This window comes from Ceratotherium simum, chromosome 10 (assembly GCF_057802395.1).
Source record: "Ceratotherium simum simum isolate JZ-2026a chromosome 10, ASM5780239v1, whole genome shotgun sequence".
Classification (NCBI taxonomy): Eukaryota; Metazoa; Chordata; class Mammalia; order Perissodactyla; family Rhinocerotidae; genus Ceratotherium; species Ceratotherium simum.
Window position 1 is genome coordinate 64,122,503 of NC_141909.1, and position 10,679 is coordinate 64,133,181.

The 10,679-nt window shown below is 43.6% G+C and overlaps 1 long non-coding RNA gene across 1 annotated transcript; it reads left to right on the forward strand.

The window, feature by feature from the left end:
* The first annotated feature begins 283 nt into the window (after positions 1–283).
* On the forward strand, positions 284–7,175 carry LOC147916144 (uncharacterized). The gene is made up of 3 exons (XR_015553360.1): positions 284–355; positions 3,046–3,137; positions 6,920–7,175. It is a non-coding gene; the product is annotated as an uncharacterized LOC147916144 (long non-coding RNA).
* Positions 7,176–10,679: the final 3,504 nt, after the last annotated feature.

Here is a 10,679-nt window from a genome sequence, read left to right on the forward strand (position 1 = left end):
AGCATTACTGCTTCAGAAGGATGGTTGCTTGTGGGTAGCCTGGGAAGGTGGTGGGAGCCTCCTGCAGTGCCCACCTCTATCTTGAATGGGGTGAGGACTCATTCTCTTTGCTCTGCTAGGCTCTCTTTCCCACCACCAGAAGCGTCTTCGTGATCTCCAGATTGTACTTATTGTACGGGGCCTCCGACGGCAACAGTGGCTGAGGACACACCTCCAGGAAGCTCAGCATTGCGGAGTGGGTGGCACCTCAGGGAAAACCGCAGCTTCGAGTCTCTGCTGCAAAGCCCAGCTGCCTTTTTTCCCCCGCAGGCAGGAATGTTGTTAAAGGGAAGGCAGATCGAACTCCTGGAACACGGTATGGTATTTCCGAAATGGTCTCTTTGTTTTTGAACATCACCACAACGTATAATGTGATGTAACAACACGGGAGCGCCCGAGGGAGGGCAAGGCGAGTCCTCATTTCTAAACCAAATTCTGTGCTTTCTCTTTGGCTGCCTGCCCCCTATTTCCTCCCAGCAGAGACTATGTCTGCCTTTTTTTCTCTCCTTAGGAGCCCAATAGGCTCATTCCCATTGGAGTCAGATGGGGACCCAGGGGAGGAGCTGGGGACTGGGTTGATAATCCAGTGCCCAGAGAGGAAAATGAGGCTCAAGGTCACACAGTGAGTAAACGAGCGGCCAGTCCAGGACTCAAAACTCAGGCTTCCTGACTCCCAGTCCAGTGCTCTTTTTAAAGCTTCTCATCGTAAATGAGGATTTTAGTAATCCATCCATCTCCCTTCAACCTCCCTGACTGTTGCTGATTTTTTTATCCAAAATGCATTGCATGCCTCCTTCACAGGACTTCAAAGGACTCACATCAGGTCCCTTCTAGGCAATGGGGACTTATTGCCAAAACAGAAATAAATCCCTATTCTTGCAGGGCTTGTAGTCTAGTGAGGGGAGATAGACAATAAACACAATAAACAAATACATGATAGCTATATCCTCTGCAATGTCTCCCCAGGGAACATTTTCTCAATAGAATGCCTCTTGAATTATTAAAACCCAACTTCATAGAAGGTACGTAACTCTCAATACAGTGTTGTTTGGTTAATGATTATATAGAAAAACATGTATATTTATGACTCCCAAACTCCATACAACATTTAAACAAAATGATTTGTGGAAATAGTTTTGAGTTACATTCTAAATACAATTCATAGAAAGTCAGAATATTTTTTTTTTAAAGATTTTATTTATTTCCCCCTCCCCCAAAGCCCCAGTAGATAGTTGTATGTCATAGCTGCACATCCTTCTAGTTGCTGTATGTGGGACACAGCCTCAGCATGGCTGGAGAAGCGGTGCGTCGGTGCACATGTGCGCCCGGGATCCGAACCCGGGCCGCCAGCAGCGGAGTGCACGCACTTAACCGCTAAGCCACGGGGCCGGCCCAAAAGTCAGAATTTTTTGAAAGTAGTGTTTAGTGTCAACATGGGCTCTGCGCCTTGATGGTTGTTAGAGCTGAGAGAGGAGGCACAGCACACCAAGTAACTCTTTGTCACAGGTGTGTGAATTTTTTGGTGATCAGGTAGCAATGCTGGAAGCATTTTACATCCTAACCTGATGGTTTATTACTTATATGGGATATATAGGTTTTACTGTATATTAGTTACATTTTAGGAAATTGCTTGGGAGTTTTGGTTGATGCATTATAACTTTTCCCAAATAAAGTCTTGGGAAATAGTTTCCTGGTTAGCGTTGTGCTGAAGGCTGATTTTCAAAAATCTATCCGTGCTGTTAAGTTTGTTGTTGGAAGGTGAGAGGTGTTATAAAATTCCAGGCCCACATTTATTCTCATAGCAATGTCTGGTTGGGACTCTGGTCACAGCCTCAGTGTTCCCATGGGTGACAGATCCCTTTTGTGGGGGAGCTAGCACAGAAAATGGTCCCTGAATCAAAGATGTTTGGGTGGGCACCCTGGCGATGAACGTGTCCTCCACTGGGAAGCTTGGTTCAGTGCTCATGACCATGGCTGCTTACAAAATAACTTCAACAGAAAGAGTTAAATAATCCTCTCGTCAAGTTCCATGAGGGTCTCTTGCCAGGAGAGGTGGCCCAATTCCATGAGCTTTTTTTTTTTGAATGGTAGCTATGGAATTGTAGGAAGTCTCCCACAAAGGATTTCCTTTGGTCATTGTTGTTTTTTTGCTTAGGGGGAAGATGTGGTGGGGGAGGGACGAGAATCTCCCTCCCTTTGTGAGGTCTGTGATTCAGAGTTAAAAGGCCGGTGACAGGATCTGGGTCACAGACTTTGTTTCCTTCTTGTGTGGGGCCTCGTGCTTCACATGCCTGTCCCTTTAAAGGTTGAGACTAGAGGCCCACATTCTGACCTATTTTTATGCTTGGTCACACGGGTGAAAAGTGTTTTCCTTGAGGTTAGAATCTGCACGGAGGGAAGTACCGTGTACTGGAATAACCAAATCTTAAATTTCAGCTTTGTAAAGAGTTGAAAGGTCACTTAGTCCTACCTCTTTCTCGAAGAAGAACCCCCTCCTACTCCCAGTGACAGCTAGGCGAGCCTGTGTGGGCTCTGAGCACATCTGATTAAGTGTGGGTGTATTAGTCAGGGTTCCCCAGAGAAACGGAACCAACAGGATGTGTATACATACAGAGGGAATTTCACTTTGAGGAGTGGCTCACGCGATTATGGAGGCTAAGTCCAAAATCTGCAGGGTGGGCAGGCAGGCTCAAGATCCGGTGCTGTGGTCGGAATATTAAGTGCCCCCCCCCAAATTCATATGTTGAAATCCCAATGGCCAGTTGGGAGGTGATCGGGCCATGAAGGCAGAGCCTAGTGCATGAGATCAAAGTCCTTATAAAAGAGACCTGAGAGCGCTCCCTTGCCCCTTCTGCCTTGTGAGGACACACTGAGAAGTCTGCAAGCCCGAAGAGGGCCCTCACCCGACCACGCTGGCACCGTAATCTTGGGCTTCCAGCCTCCAGAACTGTGAGAAATAAATTTCTGTTGTCTATAAGCCACCCAGTCTGTGGTGTTTTGTTACAGCAGCCAGAATGGACTAAGACAGAGGAGGAGCTGATGCTGCCGCTGCAGTCTGAAGGCCGTCTGCTGGCAGAATTCCTTCTTGCTCAAAAGAGGTCAGTCTTTTGTTTGATTCAGGCCTTGAACTGATTGGATGAGGCCCACACACATTATGGAGGACAATTTGCTCTGCTCAAAGACCACTGATTTAAATGTACATCTCATCCAAAAACACCCTCACAGAAACATCCAGAATAATGTTTGATTAAATATCTGGGCACTGTGGCCCAGCCAAGTTGACAGATAAAATTAACCATTATAGTGGGGTACAGCATCTAGAACATTATATGTTCTTGTGAATATTCAGCAATTAAAACACACACATACACACACACAGACACACATACACATGAACTGAACTCCCCCTGTGTTGGAGGGAGGAAGATCAAGCCTTGGGCGGGGAGAGTATCTCCTTGCTCCGCTCTGCCTAGGAAAAGGGGTGGCCAAAGGATATGGCATCTGGGCTTGGATGATTGATTAAAAGTGACCGCGGCTTCAGAGCTTTTAAAAGCCGCTGTTAGCCAGCTGCAGAACTTCCTGCATCCCTGGATTTGTGTAGGACTGAAACAGGCAATTAGCTGACCTGTGGGTATGGAAGTGTCCACACATCCACACATGTGAGGCAGTGTAACAGAAAGGTTAGGTGGTGCATGGACTGTGGAGCTGCGCTGCCGAGTTGGGATCCCAGCTTTGCCACTGACTTGCTGTGTAACTATGGGCAAGCTACTCAGCCTCTCTGTGCTTGGTTCCTTCATCTGTAAAACAGGGAAATAACAGAACCTGTACTTCATAGGCTGTGAGGATTAAATGAGGCGGTAGTTGTGAAGTGCTTACAAGATTGTCTGGTGCATAAGTCCTAGAAGTATCATTTATTATTGTTACCATCGTCATCGTATATACACGCATGCCGTTTATTCACATACACGCGTCACACATGGTTATTTGTAAGCAAAGACAACCTACACTTCTGGCAAATAAACGCACAGTGGGAATCTTATACCAAAACTCTGCTACTGTACTGTTGCAGAGCCCATGCTGAATCCTGTTTCCTAAGAAGATGGATGCTTTTGGTCCTTCATTAATGAACCTTCACTGGATAGGATCCAGATCATATCTGCTTTAAATTACACTACTTTTTTTTTTAGTAAACAGTGTTACAGCAAGCTGCTGGCATGATATTGGAGTAAATTCAGCATTTCAGGTTTGCAAGGATCACCTGCAACCCCACAGCCTCTCTGCTGGGGAGGGGGTCGCACAGGAGGTCTCTCCCCCGCTCGCTCGCACACCCAGCAAACGCGTCCCGGCCACCTGAGGCTCAGGTGTGCCTGAGGCTGCTGGAAGGAGAGCGCGAATAATGACAGCTGGTGGGCTCCAGTGTGATGCGGCTCCTTCTCCCTGATAAATGGCTTCACAGATGCTGCCAGCTTCACGCTCAATTAATCTCAGTTGAATTGATCATCGAGTTATAAAGAAAACCATTAGCAATAAAGCAAAACTTCCCAAAGAGCTTTTATGAGGAGGAGGAAAGGAAGTGAATTGGTTTTTTAAAGAAATTAAGATGATGAACTGTGTTTGAAAAGAACACAGAGCCAGCTTCTCTCTACTCAGCTGACTCAGCCCTAAGGGGGTGGGATGATAAAGTAATTTTTTTCACCTATTCATCTCAGGAATCATTAAGAGGAAATATCTTTTAAATAATCAAGCGCATATAAAGCTTAGTATATGCCAGACTTTACTGAAGCTGAGAAACTTGACAAACACTGTAACAACTGTTAGCGCTCACGACACGGTGGGGTAGGTAGTAGTATTTTTCGCCCATTTTACAGATGACGGAACTAAATAAAGAGATTAAGTAACTTGGCCAGGATCACAGGTGGCGGAGCTGAGACCCACAGCCTGCCCTCTCGGGCGTCTGCTACACCAGTTACGTTACTCTGTTGCCAGCCAGACTCCAACCCGGCCAGGCCCCTTGCCCCACCCTTCCTTCAGATGCTCATTGCCTTATTCCTGAAATCTTACGTTCATATTTATAATATCACATGCATATCTTCAAAAAGATAACTTTGTTATTACACATGTAATACATATTCCTTTTAGAAAAAAGCAACCATAGAAAATACTGGGGAGCAAACAGAAGAAAATAAAAATTATTCATACTCCTCCACCCTTGTCAACATTTTGGTATATATCCTTCTAGATTTTTTTCTATGCACATCCTTTCCTTTTAAGCAACAATGAGCTCTTATGCTGCAAGCTGTTTTGTAATTTGATTTTTTTCACTCAACAATAGAATATCTTTCATTTAAATAAATACATTTCTATGACATTGTTTTTAATTCTTAAAAAGTATTCCACCATATGGATACAATTACAACTTACTCAACAAATCCTTTCTTTTTGGACAATTAAGTTGTTTTCAAAATTTGAAATTAGAAATAAGGCTACTATGAACCTCTTGTAGTTTTACCTATAAGCACATTAAAATATTCCAATTAATTATTACTATTAATTAGTATTAATATTGTCAATACTTAATTATTATAAATTCCCATGCGCTCAAAAGGCTTATTTACAAACCACTTCCATTTTTCATTTCATGATCCTTACCTATTAATGGAGGTGATCATTGGGATCAGTAGTAAGTTCTATACTTTTCATTAACATGAATCTTGATTTCATTAAAATTGTATGAATTCAACATTAAAATTGTTGAGAACTGTGTTTTAATTTTTTAAAAGATAACTGATGACACATGAATAAAACATATGGAAAGTGGCCTATTCTGTGACAAGCTCTCAGGGGGCCTCCCTCTAACTCCTTTTACCAAGATCCTAGATGGGCAGGACTCCAGTGCTGAAGGGCGCTAGTCTCTGCTCCCGGTGCGGTGCACAGTCCTTTAAGATTCAGGACTAATATTCCACTTCAGGGAGATGCCTCTGTCACTCCTTTGGTTCAGGCCCTCATTAGCCTCTTCCTGAGATCTTTCCTCAGCTTCCTATCTGGTTTCCTACCTTCTGGGGCTTCCCTTCTCCAAATCCATTTGCACATTGCTATCAAATTTAGCTAACACGTCAGTCTAATATTGCTTGGATATCCAAAAACCTTCAGAAAGCTTCTCACTAGGATTAAGAGTAAAAGATTAAAGTACAACAAAGGTTTACCGGAGTATCAGGGTGTTTATCTCCCACGGTCCCAGATGCCTGCTCAGTCCAGGTGTAAGCCAGTGCCCTGCCCCTCTGCTTTTATTATCGATGGACAGGCAAAGCTCCTGGATACTGCTAGGGGGGCTTCCTGCTTCCCAACCCCCTTTCAGAAGGTTTGCTCTAGGCCCCGGACAATCCAGGGCCCCTGTGGGAGGCAGCCATTCTCCCACCTGGCCAGGAGGCACCCATCCCTCCCCTGTGCTCACCTGCCCTTGGGCTGCCTGCCCTTGTGGGCCATGGGCTGAGATTCTCCTCCTTAAGAGTATTTTCTATCCCTCTCTCTCCTCCCTCCAATCAGGGATGGGTAGTTTGAGCCGAGACATATATTTTCAGTGTCTCTGTAAGAATCTTCCTCTAAAAGTGTCTTTAATTGGGGAAGCCAAAGTGGCAGGAATTTACAGCCGGATCAAGGGACAGCATGACACTTGTTTTCTCACAGAAAAGGTGCTTGTGAAGAATTTTACCCTTATTAATAGGATGCAAATGGAACTGAGCTTGAAAACAGATTAATCGAGCTCGAAGGGTATCTCTTAAGGATGTTGGGCTCTGGGGAGAATGGGTGGCTTATCATAACTTTGCATATTTTAAATGGTCTTATCCAAAAAAGTAATCCTTCTTTTTCCTTGCCTTCTAAGGTGTCGTGTGCCTGTGTACCCAGAAGCTATGGGCAGCATCAACATGTTCCCGTGGTTTGGTCCAGGGCGCTGTACCTCCTATGCGGGAGCAATTGAATAGAAAGCAAGACACACTTGTTAAGCATAGAGTGTCTCATTTGGTGCCAATGAAATGAAAATCAGCTCTTGTGTCGTGGAGACATAGGCCTAATGACCTGGTTCTTCAACTGGTGTTTCTTTATATAAATCTCTTTAATTTGCCTGATGCTTAAGTGTACAGAACACTGTTATTTACATAACCTCATTTTTACTCAGGGAAATGCATTCAGAGAAGTTAAACGGCTGGCCCAAAGTTACACTTCTTTAAGTGGTTAGAGTTAGACCCTGTGACTTTGGATCCAGATCTTTCCACTCATCTGCGAGTGTCTTTTGGTAAGAAATATTTATGTTCCATTTTTTCAGTGCAGACTGCTTGCATTTTATGGCATTGCTAGCTAAAATCGTGAGATTAAGTTTTCAATGTGAGCCCCCAAACTCCACCTTGCCCCAGTGCTGGTTTCTGCAGGGAGGACTGGCTTACCAGTGCGGGCTTTGGTGGGGGGGAGTGAGAGGGGGCTTCACAGGTGTTGGGACACAAAATACAAAGGTTAGGGCTTGGTTTCCTCAACATCCCCCCAAACTGCACTTGGGGGCTGTTGGACGCCCCCTGAGTATGTAGTTCTCTATCCCAAAGAGTTTGGCTTTGGTCTCAGTTCAGGAGAATTGGGGTGGGTCCAGAGGGGAATAGGAGACCCAGGCAGGATGAATTTTTTCTGTAATGCCCTTGCGGCTGTAATTCTTTCTTACCTTCGGTAGCCAGACAAATCCTTGTTTCAGAACAAAGCAGCAACACTTTTACAGCGTGATTTAATATGCAGATATTGCAATTAACTGGGAATGCATTTTAACCTTCTCTTCTTTGTGTCAATATCTTGTTATCCTTCTAGACTGGTATAGAATGTCAAAAAGAAATAAGTGACCTTGAGGAACACATTAAAGGGGTCCACAATTAAACACTATTTGGCAAAAGTGTTGACAATCTCAGAGATGAGCAAAAGTAAAGAATCTCAAGATTCTTGATGGCTGTGACTGACCTTGGGAAGATGCTGCATGTGGGAAGTGGAGCTCAGCAATATATTCCCGAATCACGGCTCCCCTTATGGTTCTTCCTTTTCACACCTCTTCTTCACTGGCTTTCGTAAAACCTCTTGGACTGAAGCAAATGCATGGGGGAGCCAAGGGGCTGACCAAAGGAACTGAGTCCAGTCGCGGGAACGGGAAGCCTCAAGGTGTTTAGATCAACTTGTCCTTTTACACAGAGGTCTCCAACCCTGCTCTGTATCACACCTTCTTACTGTCTTTTTTTCCCTTTTCATAAGGCAAGGACCTGTATTTGATGTTAACGATAGTGGAGCAAAATAATTCCCTTCTCCTCTCTCACCAGTTGAGTTAGACCCTTTGGAGAAGAAATAAGCTTGATGTGCCATGCTAAACGTGTGTTCCATGTCTGATGGCTATAAATTCAAACCATAAATCTGCCTGCATTACGGGCTAATATCGGTCCTATCCCTTTCCACTTTACAATACCATAAAGAAGCTTCTGAAGTGTCACCTTTTAACATATGAGAATGGCATACCAACGGGTGCTGCGAATAAAACCACCTTTGAAAGCATGGGCTATGGGGTGGGCCACTGCTGTAGAACTACCAAACTAGCCAAATAGTGAGCTGGTGGTCTCTATGTATCTACTACTTGCTCTTTACTCTTTGACAATGAGGAGGGAGGTGAGACCCTGAATGAGGATTATAGATAGGAAAGGTAAGTAGGTGATCATAAGGAAGGATGCTGTCTGGAGATTCGGAATGGGAGGTTATATTTAAATTGACACTACTTTTGCAAATGCACAAGTCTGAAATGTAAAATTTTGGACTGAAAATTTTAAAATGGAGTTGCCATTTGGGTGTTGATTCGGTTTACTTATTTTTGATAAATATATAACCATGTGCCATTATGCATTCAGACACCTAACAAGGGCCAGATGCTGAGTAGGGCACTAAAAACAACCCCGGATTTACTCTGGTACTGGGAGGCAGGGAGGAAGACCATCTGCTAGTTTTCCACCTCTATTAAATTGCTACCAAATTGAGTTTCTGCTAACTAGTAAAATGGACTCATTTGAGTCTGCACACTTTCTCCTTCCCTGTCCTCTGATGGCAGTGAGTGTGAATAGTGAACGCATAGACGCCAGGGTCTAGAAAGTTCTAGAGTATGGGAGGTCGAGTCTGGGGCACTGACTGTGCATCATCAGAGCCCAAGACTCTTCAGTGCCTGGAACAGTCAGACAGGAGATTCTGACACTCTTAAAATTCAAATTAATTACACCTTGATTCTTTATTTTCAAAATTAAGGAAGCTTGCAAAAAATGACATTCCAATAAGGTTGAATGACATAGACATGGAAAATTAGAACCAAAGAAAATGAGTCTTTGGACATGCTAATTGTAAGTAATTTGCCTTGATTGAGACAAATTTGGCTCCAGCCTTCAAGGAAGCCCAGACAAAAGGGAAACAGGACAAGTTGAATAGTTCTTTATAGTTCCTTGGAGGAGACAAATCTGATCAAGCACCAAATCCCAGAAAGGATTTTTAAGGGGCTGTAATGAGAAGATTTTTGCATTTGCCCACCTGGATTCCTCCCTAAAAGCATGACCCATGGCAAATTACTAACCCTTTGTAGTATGGTCCAGTTTCCTCCTCATTCTTAAATGGGGTTTAAGTTACTTAAATAGTAACTACTCCTCAGGGTTGTTGGGAGGATTATATGAGAGGCTTGGTAGAGAGCAGATTGCATGACTGTTAGTTGGAATCAACCTAAGTTTTCTTAGTGGAGGAAAGGTTAAATAAAGTATGATACATTTTTACCATAACATACTCCATCCTTCCTCATGCTTCGCCCCTCCTGACACCACACCCTCTGTCAGTGACTTTGCATTTTCTCCCAGGAGAGACAGAGTATATTTCCCCACCCCACTAACATTGAACTTGGCCATGTAATTTGCTTTGGTCACTGAAAGGGGGACAGAAGTGACAATGTACCAAGCCCAGACCTAGAGGCATCATGCATTTCCATTAACCCCTCTTAAAAGCGTCTGTCACCTCCAGAAAACTATGACCCGCTAGCTTTTTGGTCCAAGGATGATAACAAACTCATGGAGCAGACTGGGACCCGAGCTGAAGTTCAGAGCCCAGATGAGCCTAGCTGACTGAGACCCTTGGTGTGAGTGAAAAAATGAAAAAGATAATAAGTTGTTGAAAATCATTGCATTTGGGGGTAATTTGTTTTGTATCATTACTGTGACAATAGCTGACTGATACAGTGGTCTTCTATGATCAAACCTGGAGAGACATCTGTGATATATTAAGTGAGAATAAAAGTTTAAAAAAGCAGAATCATGTAAATTCGGTTTTCGTAGAATATATAAATGTCTGATCTGATTTTGTTTAAAAAAAGAATATGCTTACACATCTAAACAAAGTATTAAAAAGTGTGAGGGATGGCACTCACATCTTTAAAAGCATGGAATTGAGAAGTACACACATTTTTAAGAAACTGGTGGCTTTTTTTTTTTTTTTGCCTTTTGGTGTGTGTTTGTGTGTGTGTGTGCAATATGTGAACTAAAAAAGCTTAAAGATCAAACACGACAAGTTCAAAGCAGGCTGCCACTACAGACTGTGGTGGTCAC